Genomic DNA, 14,963 nt, shown 5'->3' on the forward strand with positions numbered 1-14,963 from the left:
AGGTGATGAAGGTCATCCATGTGAAACAGGATGCAGTTACATCTAAATGTTTAAAAAAGGAACATCTTATATTTAATGATGGGGATACTCCTGGTGGAATAGTAAACCGGTTAACAGCCTACATTAGATGCTGTGTAATAACCTTGACAATCATTTCTAGATCATGCCACAACCCTGGTGAATGGGCCTCAAGAGTACTATTTAAAAGAACAGAGAGGAACAGAAACGTCTCAGCAGTGAGTGTATTATATTAAAGCTACTAAATCATCACTTATTCAGAGACATGGTTGTGGAGCAGCTGCTCTGTCATTCTGTCATCTTTATGTGATGTGGACAGTGATGTGTCAATCATGGTTTTACTGCTTGTTTAAAGTCATGTGACTTACAGAGCAGATATCTGTGAACAGGCAGACTGGGAAAGGGGATGGGGTAAGTTTTGAGGGCTAAAGGAGAGGGACAGGGGAGTGTTGTGTGTGTGTTTAAAGGGCCAGGCGGGATGAATAGCAGTGGGCTGAGGAGTCAGTCGCTTTTCGCTTGGCTGCCTTCTCACCCCTCTGCCACCCTCCCTCACCCCCATCTCTCCCTCAAACCATAAGTCCTGTCACTGGAAGACCCCCAAACTAAACCCCCATCATTCTCTCTACCCAATCCCCACTGCTCTCTTTCTCCCCCTCCCTCTCTTTCTCCCCCCTCTCTTTCTCTCAACCCACATCTCCACCTTTCCCTCTCCCTCCCCCTCGATGGATGAAGAAGCGTAGTGGCGCCAAGCATACTTGCCGTGCATACTCGTCCAGGTGATTAATGGGGATAATTACCTATAGACGTAATTAACGAGGGCCAGGAACTGGGCGTTTAACTCAAGGTCATCAGGGAAACGCTTCTCAATATAGGTCATCATCTTCTCCAGCAGAATGAACTTCTCACAAAGATTGGGCATCTGTGGGAGAGAGGGAATGAGCGAGATGTAGGAGAGGAGAGAGGGAGAGAGAGCAGATTGATTCAGTTAATTTATCTTTAGAGCATCTGGAGGGGGGAGTGTGAAGCACCTTTGCTCCTGCCCCCTCATTCTGTCTCTCTGCTGGACTCTACTCTGAATAAATGAATAAACAGAGCAAAGACAGCTGTGTAGGTTGTGCTTCCTGGTTCCCAGGTTGCTTTGCGATCCTCCGCACGATGGTGCGGAGGATCTTGGCGTCGGGTGACTTATCGATGAGCGACGTGAGGATGACCTGGATGAAGTTCTTCCTCATCTTCATGGACATGACGGACAAATGACTACTCACCAGGTCCAACATTAAACACTGAATGGAGTCTGACTGTAGTAGCACCCAGTGTCCACACTATAACACAGCAAGAGGAATCTCTCTGCATCTATGACCCAGGAGGGGAACCAGAGCCCTGTTTGTGTCAGCCAGAGGAATCTCTCTGCATCTACAACCCAGAGCTGTGGTACATTCCCAGTGAGACCTGTCTATCAGCCCAGCGGATCTGCAGGACTGTACAGCCATTCACACTGATACAGGGGCTTCTGTATGGGCCAGACAGACCTGAGATATCTGAGCTCTGGGTCCTGAAGGGGAGGTGCCCGAGGTCCACACTCCAGTCCAGTTGGTGGTTGTCACGCCCTGACCTTAGAGATCCTTTTTATGTCTCTATTTTGGTTTGGTCAGGGTGTGAGTTGGGGTGGGTATTCTATGTTCTATTATTTGTATTTCTATGTTTTGGCCGGGTAGGGTTCTCAATCAGGGACAGCTGTCTATCGTTGTCTCTGATTGAGAACCATACTTAGGTAGCCCTTTTTCCCACCTGTCTTTGTGGGAAGTTGACTTTGTTTATGGCACATAGCCTTTAGCTAAGTTGTTTTGTAGTGTTTATTGTTTTGTCGGCGTATTCACTTAAATAAAGGAATATGTACGCTCACCACGCTGCACCTTGCTCCTCTTCTTTCAACGGCTGTGACAGTGGTGGTAATGCACCTTAAAGTTGGTTGCCAACCGCCATATAAAGACCAAAGAAGAAGAAGAAGCCTGAAGGAGGAGAGATTACTAGAAACAAACTCGGTTTACCCTTTTATATTTGGATTAATTGTCGGAGTAGAGGACCATGTGCATTTCAGGTAAAGTAACAACCCAATGTTTATATCCCAGGACATATTACCGTAGCTAACAGCAAGCTAGCTAGCTAAATTGCCATAAATGTTTAATGCTTTTCGACCTGTCCCCAAATTAATATAGTTGGTTCAGAGTTCGTTTTGATATTTCAACCTGCGTGTCCTGACCGCATCTGGTATGGATGGACAAAATCAACACGCGTGCGCCCGGTCTAGTCAGCATGTAAGGCAAGCCTAGGTTTGTAAATACATTTTAAGGAAGGGAGAAATATTTGCTCACGTCCGACATACGCTGGCGGCTTTGATTGACGGGTGCCTTTACAGCGGTGTGCGTGTGAGTTAGCTGATTCTCTCTATAGACCTATATGTCCATTTAAGTTTCCTAAAGTAACCTGTCTGGACTCCAACTCTTTAATAAGAATCAAACGCTCCTGTCATAATGTAATCTTGTAAAAGGCCTATTGTCAGTAGTGTAGGCTTTCTGTCATTACGGCATATTCTCTTTGAAGAACATATGCCAATATCATCGAATGACCGCAACAGCAGTGTTTGTAACATCATGCAAATATTTTGGGAAAAGTGGCAGAAAATCCATCGGACTTCGTTTTAATGGTTTTTCGCATCAAAATAGGATCTGTATTCAATGTTTTTATATGCAGAAAAGCCAACAGACAAGCACAAGGTAGGCATATCTATATTTTGACTCTGTTAATGTTGTGTCAATACAAAAATGCGACAGATCCTCTCCAACTGGCATTTCTTAATTTGTTGATTAATATTTAGAAGTAATAACCTGAATAATAATAATGAACTGCCATGATAATATCGAACTGTAATAGCTTATTTCAAATAGGTTTTATTAAGATGCATATCCATGTAAACAAGTGTCCAAACATAATTTTGACCTCCCCTGAACAGTTATGTCGGTGACTGTTTACATTGGCCTGGTCAATTACCGTAACCTCCAATTCCAAGTCCGTCACAGCCCTATTCATTTGATTTTTTCCCTACAGATCTACACAACCTACTCCACATTTCCGAAGTGATAGAAAGCTATAGAACCTTTTCCAAATAAAAATTAAATAACTAAATAACTGAAATATCATAATTGGATAAGTCTCCACCCAGTTAATATTTGGTTGAAGCACCTTTGGAAACCATCACAGCTGTGAATCATTTTCATAAAGATTTGACCAACTTTACTCTTAGGGCAACATATCCATTGTTTTTGTCAAAATTGGTCAGGATCAGTAAATTTGGTTGGGGATCCTTGATGGACAGCAATATTCAAATGTTGTCTCAGATTTTTTAAGCAGATTTAAGTCAGGACTTAGACTGAACCATTCAGGAACACTCAACACCTCTTGCAAAGCCATTCTGGTGTGCATTTTGCATACAAATGTATGTAACTTTCAGGCAAAAAAATAAAACCCTATGTCAGGGTTAGGTTTTCAGAAGACTGAGGTGGGTTTTACTTTAACTTTTTACCTGGGTTTTGCTCCTTTCATATATTTTTTTTATCCCAACAAACTCCCCATAACAAGATGCTGCCACCTCAATAATTTTTACAACAAATAATGATGTTGCCCGAAGAGTTGTGCAAATTTGGTAGAATCTCATTCAAGGGTTTTCTTTATTTTTACTATTTTCTACATTATAGAATAATAGTGACGACATCAAACCTATGAAATAACACATATGGAATAATGTAGTAATCAAAAAAGTATTAAACAAAATCACAATATATTTTAGATTTTAGATTCTTCAAAGTAGCCACCCTTTGACTTGATGACAGCTTTACACACTTTTGGCATCCCCTCAACCAGCTTCATGGAGTCTTGGAGTTCCCACATATGCTAAGCACTTGTTGGCTGCATTTCCTTCACTCTGCGGTCCAATTCATCCCAAACCATCTCAATTGGGTTAAGGTCAGGTGATTGTGGAGGCCAGGTCATCTGATGCAGCACTCATCACTCCCCTTGTTGGTTAAATAGCCCTTACACAGCCTGGAGGTGTGTTTTGAGTCAAATGACAGTCCCACTAAGCGCAAACCAGATGGGATGGCGTATTGCTGCAGAACGCTGTGGTAGCTATGCTGGTTAACCTGTTTGGGCTCAAGGGGCAGTATTGAGTAGCCAGATAAAAGGTGCCCATTTCAAAAAGGCCTCGTACTCAATTCTTGCTCGTACAATATGCATATTATTATTACTATTGGATAGAAAACACTCTCTAGTTTCTAAAACCGTTTGAATTATATCTGTGGGTGAAACAGAACTGGACTTAGAGCAATTTTCCTATGTGTATGTCAGAATGCAGAATTTTGCTGGCTGTTCTGAGACCTGTGTATTAATTTGCCTGTCCTCTATTGGTTGAGATGCACTGCATACGCCTTCCCCTGGGTGTCAGCGAATAGGGAGACTTGAAATGGAGTTTCTACGTAGTTCCCAAAGGTTATAAATTGCTTGGAATCGAAGTGTCCCATCTTTCCACTCTTCGCTCTGACGCAGGGAGGGTCTTGGCATGTCATGTTAGAAGCTCCTGTTTTAGCTCCTAGATATATCCGGCTCTGTTTTTATTCGATATAGGTGTTAAAGACATCGTAATGTTGTTATTTTAAACCGAATTATATCAGTTTATGTCAGTATATTGCGATTTTCGGGTATTTATTTTCGTGACGTTGTAGGAAGTTGGGTATCTCTGGCCCACATGGCTATTGTTTACTGCTAATTGCAACGTTGAAGACGACGTTCTCCAACCTAGCAACGATTCTTTTGGACAAAGGACACCTTTCCCAAGATTCTGATGGGAGTTCATCAAAAAGTAAGAATTATTTATGCTGATAATTCATTGTTCTGTTGGAAAAAGTAAAATGCATAAGACGCCATTACTTGCAGTGTAGCCTTGCTTTATCGCACCCTGCATTGCGCAGTAACGTTAATTTTAAAAATGTAATTCAGCGATTGCATTAAGAACTAATTTGTCTTTCAATTGCTGTCCAACCTGTATTTTTTTAGTCAAGTTTATGAATAGTTTTCGATAAGAATAGGGGCCTTTCCAAGATGGCGCCGGACAGATTGCTTGAGTATTTGGACACTATTTTCATTGTATAAGCATGATTTGTGCCGCTAAATATGCACATTTTCGAACAAACTCTATATGCATTGTGTAATATGATGTTACAGGACTGTCATCTGAAGAATTCTGAGAAGGTTAGTGAAAAAATTAATATATTTTGGTGGTTTCTACGTTATCGCTATTTTTGCCTTGAATCAATGCTGTTGTTATGTTTGCTATTGTGCTAAGCTAATATAACGCTATATTGTGTTTTCGCTGTAAAACACTTGATAAATTGGAAATATTGTCTGGAATCACAAGATGCCTGTCTTTCAATTGCTGTACACTATGTATTTTTCAGAAATGTTTTATGATGAGTATTTAGTTATTTGGCGTTGGTGTCTGTAATTTTTCTGTCTGCTTTCGGTGCAATTTCTGACTGTAGCTGCAATGTAAACTATGATTTATACCTGAAATATGCACATTTTTCTAACAAAACATATGCTATACAATAAATATGTTATCAGACTGTCATCTGATGAAGTTGTTTCTTGGTTAGTGGCTATTTATATCTTTATTTGGTCGAATTTGTGATAGCTACTGATGGAGTAAAAAACTGATGGAGTAAAAAAAGTGGTGTCTTTTGCTAACGTGGTTAGCTAATAGATTTACATATTTTGTCTTCCCTGTAAAACATTTAAAAAATCGGACATGTTGGCTTGATTCACAAGATGTGTACCTTTCATATGCTGTATTGGACTTGTTAATGTGTGAAAGTTAAATATTTAAAAAATATATATATTTTGAATTTCGCGCCCTGCACTTGAGCTGACTGTTGTCATAAGTGTACCGACGTCGGGCTTGCAGCCTGAAGAAGTTTTAAGTGTGCCTTAGCTAGCAACAATTCTGAATAAATCACTGACAGTGTTACCAACAAAGCACCCACACACCATCACACCTCCTCCATGCTTCACGGTGGGAACCACACATGCAGAGAACATCCATTCACCTACTCTGTCTCTCACAAACACATGGCAGATAGAACCAAAAATCTCAAATTTGGACTCATCAGACCAAAGGATAGATTTCCACCGGTCTAATGTCCATTGCTCGTGATTCTTGGCCTAAGAATCGTTAATCATTCAAAAGCCAGCTGTTACCGGCTAACAGAAACCCTGGCACATGCACATGAACACATGCTGGTAAAACAGGGGGAAAAAGTCAGTCTGTTTGTAAGGAGAAGTTGTACTTCAAGGTCATTTTTTGAGGAAATCTAACCGAATAACTGAGTCAAGAAAATGAGTAACGTATTTCTCTCTACACCGCTCTTGGGAGGGGAGACAAATTGTAAAATGTCACCCTCGGCAAGACACATTCATCATTTCAGTGGTGTGTGTGTGTAACAGAACCCCTCGTGGAGAGGACAGGGTATGAAGGCAGTTATTGACCACTGTTGCCATTTCAGGAAACGGTATGAAATAGTGTTCACGTAAGAGTGTTCTCCAACAGCCATTTGTCACTTCATGTCCCACTTAATGAAATAAATAATGCTACCTGTGTAAATTGAGACTTTATTATATTCTATCAAAAATAAGCTTTTCAGAAAAAACATCTGACATCTGGTAGAAAACTGATAACAGAAGAAGTAGTGAAAGACAAAAATCTTCTTTCCCGCTACAGACTGAATCCTGTGCTGCACCCTTCATGTAACCACACCAGCTGTTAACCCACCCAGCATAGACCACTGCTTTAGATTTAAACGACACACCTACTCCTCTAATTGCTGGATAGAGAGATAGTGTGGTAGTGTGCATGCATGAGTGCGCCCAAGAGAGACACAGAGAAAGAGCATGAGTGACTGAGTGCAAGGCAGAAAGAGAGAGACCAACAGAGAAAGTAAAAGAGAGAGAGTGTTGGTACTGGTAGGTGTCTTACCAAACAGCTGTGTTGGGTTAGCACTGCTGGTGGCCTTCTCATAGTTGGTGAGGCCCTCGTAGATTACCTTACCCACCACTGCATACAGACACTCCAACTCCTCATGCCTAGACGACACAGTTGACGTGCCTGGGAGACGAACAGGAAAAGGCAACATATTTGATTATAGTAGAATAAAGCTCTCTATTTAGTAGGGAGAAGGAGAATGGGAGAGCGAGGGAGGAGAGAAGAAAGAGATGGAAAGATTATTTGGACTCAAAGCAGACTCTTTGGACTAATATGTATTAATGAAAAAGGTGACTCAGTTGTTAAGGCTCTGGTCACAGTAAAAAAGTATGAATTCATAGCTGTAGGAGCAGAATAAGGCCTAGTCTCTGGTGTGTTTTAGATAGATGTGTGTGTGTTCTGCCCTCTCCCGCTGTCCCTTTAATCACTGACATGACAGTACAATGAGATGATAAAAGACAATGTGATTTACAGCTCTGTTCATTACTCTGGATAAGACTGCTAGCCATGTACAGTTCAGTCTCAAGAGGGAAAGGACACATCTCTGAGGTAAGGTTGGGCCTTGGTTTGAGGGGGGCTGCAGCGATCCACGGAGAAAAAAACAATCATTGTCAGACATTTGGGGAAGCACTCAGATAAGCTTGTCTTAGGAAGCTCATGAATAGGGAGGAGTGGAGGAGGAGATGGAGGGATGGGTGGAGGAGGGGAAGTCCTGGTGGACTTACTTTAGTTATCTCTACTACACTGATTGAGGCTGCTTCACATCATGACTAAATAATGACAGGGAACTGATAAGGGGCAATGGAAGTAAAATAGGAAGACAGACTGGAACTTAGGAGCTGAGGAAAACAACTGACTGAAGGTGAAGTCCCAGGAGGGAACTTTGCAAGAACACACTACAATAACTCACTCGTTGAAAAGACAACAGCTATTCATGGTTGATGTAAGTGGATGTGAGTATTTCAAATAATTTATAAAGCCATGATGAGGCTTTATGACGCAACATACGTCATCAGAGCACGCAACAGAACATTGTACTGTCTACACTCAGTTTGTTGTTTATATTGAATATTTTTCATTAAATCGATTTTATTCATAACTAAAGTTTTGTTTCTAAGGATTCCACGACGCAGTTAGCCTTTACGGCTGGGACTGCAAGTTTGTGTTCCATTTTTTGTGTGGATTCCGCGAGTGCTGGCTGGCTGTACTACAGACACCTGTCTTCATAATGGGAAAGACTCATTGTTATCTTTTCGTAAAACAACTGGTTGCAGTAAGGAGCCAATCTGGATACTAAGGAGATCCTGAGGGAAATTGACGAGTACCAACAGCTTTACGCTATGGAGGAACAACATACTCCATCATGGAATGGTCCGACTACCTCACAAAATAACTTTAACCTGACAAAAAAAGAAAAACAGATTCATCTACAGACACGGACGATTTTCTTAACGTTGAAATAGAGGCTAGTGCTCTGGCTGGAATCCATGTGTCGCTCCGCCTAACAAACGGCTACTTCTCAGAGAGTTTTGAATTGTCAAGAGGAGTTAAAAAAGGATGTCCACTGTCACCATATCTATTCGTTATGGCCATCGAAAGAGGATTAGAAATCCAAGGCTTAAAAACAAAAGTGTCCATGTATGCCGATGACTCAAGTTTTATATTAAGTCAGCAAGCTAGATTTACATTTACATTTTAGTCATTTAGCATACGCTCTTATCCAGAGCGACTTACAGTAGAGTGCATACATTTTTATTACATTTTACATACTGAGACAAGGATATCCCTACCGGCCAAACCCTCCCTAACCCGGACGACGCTATGCCAATTGTGCGTCGCCCCACGGACCTCCCGGTTGCGGCCGGCTGCGACAGAGCCTGGGCGCGAACCCAGAGACTCTGGTGGCGCAGCTAGCACTGCGATGCAGTGCCCTAGACCACTGCGCCACCCGGGCAATGTCTCATTGAAGATCTAGATAACTTATCTGTACTCTCTGGACTAAAACCTAATTCTGATATGTGTACAATATTACGTATTAATTTCAATAGAAAACTTGTAAAAATAGACAAGATCCTTCAACCATGGAGATGTAAATACCTGTCTATTTATGGAAAAATTGCCCTGATTAACTCCTTCGTCATATCTCAGTTTACTCACTTACTTATGGCGCTGCCTACTCCTGATGACTCGTTTTTCAAATCATATGAGCAAAAAATATTTTGCTTTATCTGGGAAGCTAAGCCAGATAAAATAAAGCATGCCTATCTATATAATGAATATGAATTGGGTGGGTTGAGATTATTAAATATAAAAGCACTAAACCTCTCTCTAAAAGCTTCACTTATTCATAAGTTTCACTTGAACCCTAAATGGTTCTCAAGTAGATTACTAAGAAAAGCTCATCCATTGTTTAAAAATGGCCTTTTTGACTTTGTGCAGATTGCCATGTCTCATTTTCGATTAACTGAAAATGATACTTTGACAAAAGTATCTCTCTTTTTCAAACAAGCATTGCAGAGCTGGCTACAATTTCAATTTCATCCCCCTGAAAACAAATATTATAACACATATTATGGCTGAACTCAAATGTGCTGGTTGATAAAATAACAGTATTTATGGGAAAGATGTTTGAAAATTGTATTTTGTTCTTAAATTATATTGTAAATTGGAATGGTAGAGTTATGTCCTTCATGGAGTTATCAGAATTGTACGGGAAGGTCTGCTCAATCCAAGAGTACAACCAATTGATTACAGCATTGCCACAAAAATGGAGGAGGCAGGTGGCAGCGGGAGGAGGTAGGGAACTGGTCTGTCTGCCCAATATAAAGGATCAAAACTGGCGGAGGAATAAAAATAGCATAAATAGGAAAGTATACTAGTTTCATTTGAGGACCGGAATGTTGACAACTCTGCCATACAGATTGCAAAATAGTTGGAAAGAGATTTTTGATGTACTGATTCCATGGTAGAGGGTGTGAGTTGATATATATAACAACGCAAGATTCAAGACTTTTCAGCTAAAATTATTATATATAGAATTCTTGCCACCAACAAAATGTTGAATATTTGGGGCATAAAATCATCGAAGCTCTGCAGATTTTGTTGTGAGGATACAGAATCAACAGACCATTCATTTTGGTATTGCCCTCAGGTAGCCTGTTTCTGGTCTCAGGCATGGCTGAAAATGCATAGCATTGATGTAAAATTGACCCTAGAAATAGTACTTTTAGGAGATCTGGAGAGACCGGGTCAGTCAATTACTAATATACTAATACTCTTAATAAAAGTATTTATCTTCAACTCGCAATCTGTGAATTCTATTCGATTAGATAGATTGAAATTGAACATTACGTTGAACATCACAGCATAGTTGAAAGATATATGTTGCGTAAAAATCCGAAGAGGGTGGTCAGCAGAGATAGGTGGGATGGGCTGAGGGAAGCTGAGGGTTGGGAGGTGGAATTGGAGACAAGTGGGAGTGGAGTTGTTGTGCTGGAGATAGAATGATGGTCAAAGATAAAAGTCAAAAATAAAGTCAAAATAAAGTCAAAACATAATAAAAAGTATGTTTGAATGACACCGAGGGGCAATCTTTTAAAATTCTCTAAAACAACATTGGAGGTGACTTATGGTAGAGAAATGAACATTCAATTCTCTGGCAACAGCTCTGGTGGACATTCCTGCAGTCAGCATGCCAATTGCACGCCCCCTCAAAACTTGAGACATCTGTGGCATTGTGTTGTATGACAAAGTGGCCTTTATTGTCCCCAGCACAAGGTGCACATGTGTAATGATCATGTTGTTTAATCATTACACCTGTTAGGTGGATGGATTATCTTGGCAAAGGAGAAATGCTCATTAACAGGGATGTAAACACATTTTTGCACAAAATTTGAGAGAAATACGCTTTTTGTGCTTATGGAACATTTGTGTAGTCTTTATTTCAGCTCATGAAACATTGGACCAACACTTTACATGTTACGTTTATAACTTTTTTTCGGTGTAATTGTTTTGACCAAAGATCCCACAAAAGCAGTAGTGTTGTACCTGGATACATGATTACATGTACTATTATTATTACTACTGAAATTAACTGGATTTTATTAGCCTTATTGCATTGTACTGTATTTACTGAAACTATACGCCTTTGCAATATCTACAAATTGTATTTCATGCCAATAAAGCAATCTGATTTGATTTTTTTGTTGTTGAGAAAGACAGACAGACCGAGCAAGAGAGAGAAAGGGAGTGCGACAGACAGACAGACAGACAGACAGACAGACAGACAGACAGACAGACAGACAGACAGACAGACAGACAGACAGACAGACAGACAGACAGACAGACAGACAGACAGACAGACAGACAGACAGACAGACAGACAGACAGACAGACTGAGAGACAGACGAGGCGAGCGAGTGACAGATTGAGCTACAGCCAGAGAGACCGAGAGCGAGAGCCAGACAGAGCGAGAGCCAGTGAGAGCGAGAGCCTGCGAGAGCGAGGACACAGAGTGAAGAGACAGACAGAGTGATGAGACAGACAGAGTGAGGAGACAGACAGAGTGAGGAGACAGACAGACAGAGCAAGAGCGAGAAGACAGACAGTCAGAGCAAGAGCAAGGAGACAGACAGCCAGAGCGAGACAGACAGAGAGCGAGAGACAGAAAGACAGAGAGTGAGAGACAGAGAGACAGAGAGCAAGAGACAGAGAGACAGACAGACAGAGCAAGAGACAGACAGAGAGAGCGACAGTGAGACAGACAGAGAGAGCGACAGAGAGAGCGACATAGAGACAGACAGAGAGAGCGACAGAGAGACAGACAGAGAGAGCAACAGACAGACAGACAGACAGACGGAGCGAGCGAGAGGCAGACAGAGCGAGAGACAGACAGACAGAGCGAGAGAGACAGACAGACAGAGCGGTAGACAGACAGAAAGAGCGGGAGACAGACAGACAGAAAGAGTAAGAGAGACAGAGTGACAGAAGGACAAACAGAGCGAGCGAGCAAGCGAGAGACCGACAGAGCGACAGAGCGAGCAACAGACAGACAGAGCGAGCGATAGACAGAGCGACAGGCAGACAGACAGACAGACAGACAGACAGACAGACAGACAGACAGACAGACAGACAGACAGACAGACAGACAGACAGACAGACAGACAGAGAGACAGACAGAGCGACAGACAGAGCGAGATTGACAGACAGAGTGAGATTGACAGACAGAGCGAGAGCGAGAGCCAGACAGAGCGAGAGCCAGACAGAGTGAGAGCGAGAGCCAGACAGAGTGAGAGCAAGAGCCAGACAGAGCGACAGACAGAGCGACAGACAGAGCGACGGACAGAGCGACAGACAGAGCGACAGACAGAGCGACAGACAGACAGACACAGACAGAGCGAGAGACACAGACAGACAGACAGACAGACAGAGCGAGCGAGAGACAGACAGAGCGACAGACAGACAGAGTAAGAGACAGACAAAGCAAGAGACAGACAAAGCAAGAGACAGACAAAGCAAGAGACAGACAGACAGAGCAAGAGACAGACAGAGTGAGAGCATGGCCAGCAATATGCATTATGTTAAATCATCCAGCTGTCAAACCAGGATAAAACATCTCTGTTAGCAGATTTAGGAGGCTACTACAAAATAACACCCTTTTCCACCATATCTGAATAGGCCTCTGCATCCCAAATAGAACCCAATTCCCTATATAGTGCACTACTGTTGACCAGAGCCCTGTGGACCCTGGTTAAATGTAGTGTGCTATAAAGGCAATAGGGCATAATTTGAGACACACATTATGAGTGTGGAGGTTAAAGTGAAATATCCAAACAGACCTCATCTGCCTAGTGCTATTGCACAGCACACACCTTCTTCCTATACTACCTTGTTTCCAGGAAAATGCTTCAGTCAATTAGTGAATATGTCAGTGGAGGCACGCACGCACGCACGCACTCAAGCACACACACGGACAGCATCTGCTCTTCACTCGAGGAGAACAATTAAGAGGAAGCTAAGTATAAGAGAAACATAAGTAATTGGAGGGGGGGGACTGGCGCTGCACCGCTGAAATTAAAACACTGCAGTCCAGCAGGGAACACACACGGTTAGGAATTTTTAATTTCCATTTGGGGCTTTTAATATTATGTTATTTTACCATGTCGGTGTTTGTATGTGTGAAAACATTTGAGAGGATGCTGTGTTCCCATACGTCCGTGTTGGTTACCTTGGATTTGAGCTTGTCGTTGAAATGTGGGTCATTGGAAGAAGAGGGTTCGAGCGATGCTGTAGTTCTTAGGGATCTCCTCCTCCATGTGGTCCTTTATTCCTAAAGATCCCTGTTGCACAGGAAACAACCCGTAAACGCCCTCAGCAGCTGGAACAGCAGCTCGATCTCATTGAAGTTACGCCTGGAGGGGGGGGGGGGGGGGGGGTGAGTAAACAGTGAGTAGAACACTGACAGTGTGTGAGCATGCAAGGTATAAAAAATAAAGATTTACATGAAAGATAGATGACAGTCAATGATGCATCTTGATCTTAGAAGTATTGACCAACCCAGGCAGTTTCATACTGAAGTGGTAGTGCAAATGATGCATATTTACAGCAGTATCATGGTGTGTGGGTTTTTTAGTACATACTTGCAGTGGCTGAGCAGACTGTAGGCCAGCAGCTTGGGCTCCTTCCAGTTGATGGCGGCCATGTTGTCTTTGCGGTGTCGTTCCTGGAAGGCCTAACTGGCCCAAACCTGTCTGAGCTGGCTGACTAGAGAGTGCTGCCCGCTAACCAACCCTCCTCGTTGTTCACTATGATACTGATGATCTGAGGAGAGGAAAGAGAGCACCTTCTCACACAGGTGTTGGTGGTGGAGGACCCAGACCTGGCTGTGGCTGCGGTACCAGCAGGGGGGTGAAGCGACTGGGGTTGGAGGCCAGCATGTCCGTCAGGGGCTTGGCTTCTTTATGTTTCAGAAAGCTCTGGAGCACAACAGAGGAAAGGGGATTAGGAGAATGGGAATTATCTCATGTATTTCTTAAACAGATCCATGGAGCAAAGGGTCTGAATGAGAACACCCGGAGCATAGTGTTAGCAGCCATTACTGCAATTCTATCTGACATCAAACGGATTCCTCCACACAGTTAAAGCTCCGTAGTGAGACGTAATGTGCCGAGGCTCTTGGGCAGGAAGGCGTTGACATCACCTCCACACAGTTAACTTCTTATGGCTGCAAGGGGCAGTATTGAGTAGCCAGTTAAATCGTGCCCATTTCAAACGGCCTCGTACTCAATTCTTGCTCGTACAATATGCATATTATTATTACTATTGGATAGAAAACACTCTCTAGTTTCTAAAACCGTTTGAATTATTTCTCTGAGTGAAACAGAACTCATTCTGCAGCACATTTCCTGACCAGGAAGTGGAATGTCAGAAATCGATGCTCTGTTCAACTTCCTGCCTATACATGGGCATGACACGTAAGAGTCTACGTACACTTCATACACCTTCCCCTGGTTGTCAAGAGGCGGTGAGAGAAGAAATTTCGTGTTTATCTTGGTCTGAGGTGGAATTAAAGCTCTTTGTATGACGTGACCGTCCATTTCCTGTTTCTGGAGCGCGCGAAAGGGGACATGGATTTGCCTTCTGTTTAGCTGTCGTTATGGACGACTAACATCTCCGGTTTAGATTTTATTTGATACATGTGACCATATCATCGTAAAGTATGTTTTTTCAATATAGTTTAATCAGATTATTGAAATTTTTTCGGGAGTTTTGCCGTGTTCCGTTCTCTGACTTTGTTGACGTTGGAGAGATCCGTGCCACTTGGCAAGTGCCCATGCTAAATCAAGAGGGAAATTTGCCG

The 14,963-nt window shown here is 42.4% G+C and overlaps 1 pseudogene; it reads right to left on the reverse strand.

Moving 5' to 3' along the window:
• Positions 1–14,963, reverse strand: part of LOC120046012 — a 107,771-nt pseudogene that overhangs the window by 52,307 nt on the left and 40,501 nt on the right.

Source organism: Salvelinus namaycush, chromosome 4 (genome assembly GCF_016432855.1).
Source record: "Salvelinus namaycush isolate Seneca chromosome 4, SaNama_1.0, whole genome shotgun sequence".
NCBI classification, from domain to species: domain Eukaryota; kingdom Metazoa; phylum Chordata; class Actinopteri; order Salmoniformes; family Salmonidae; genus Salvelinus; species Salvelinus namaycush.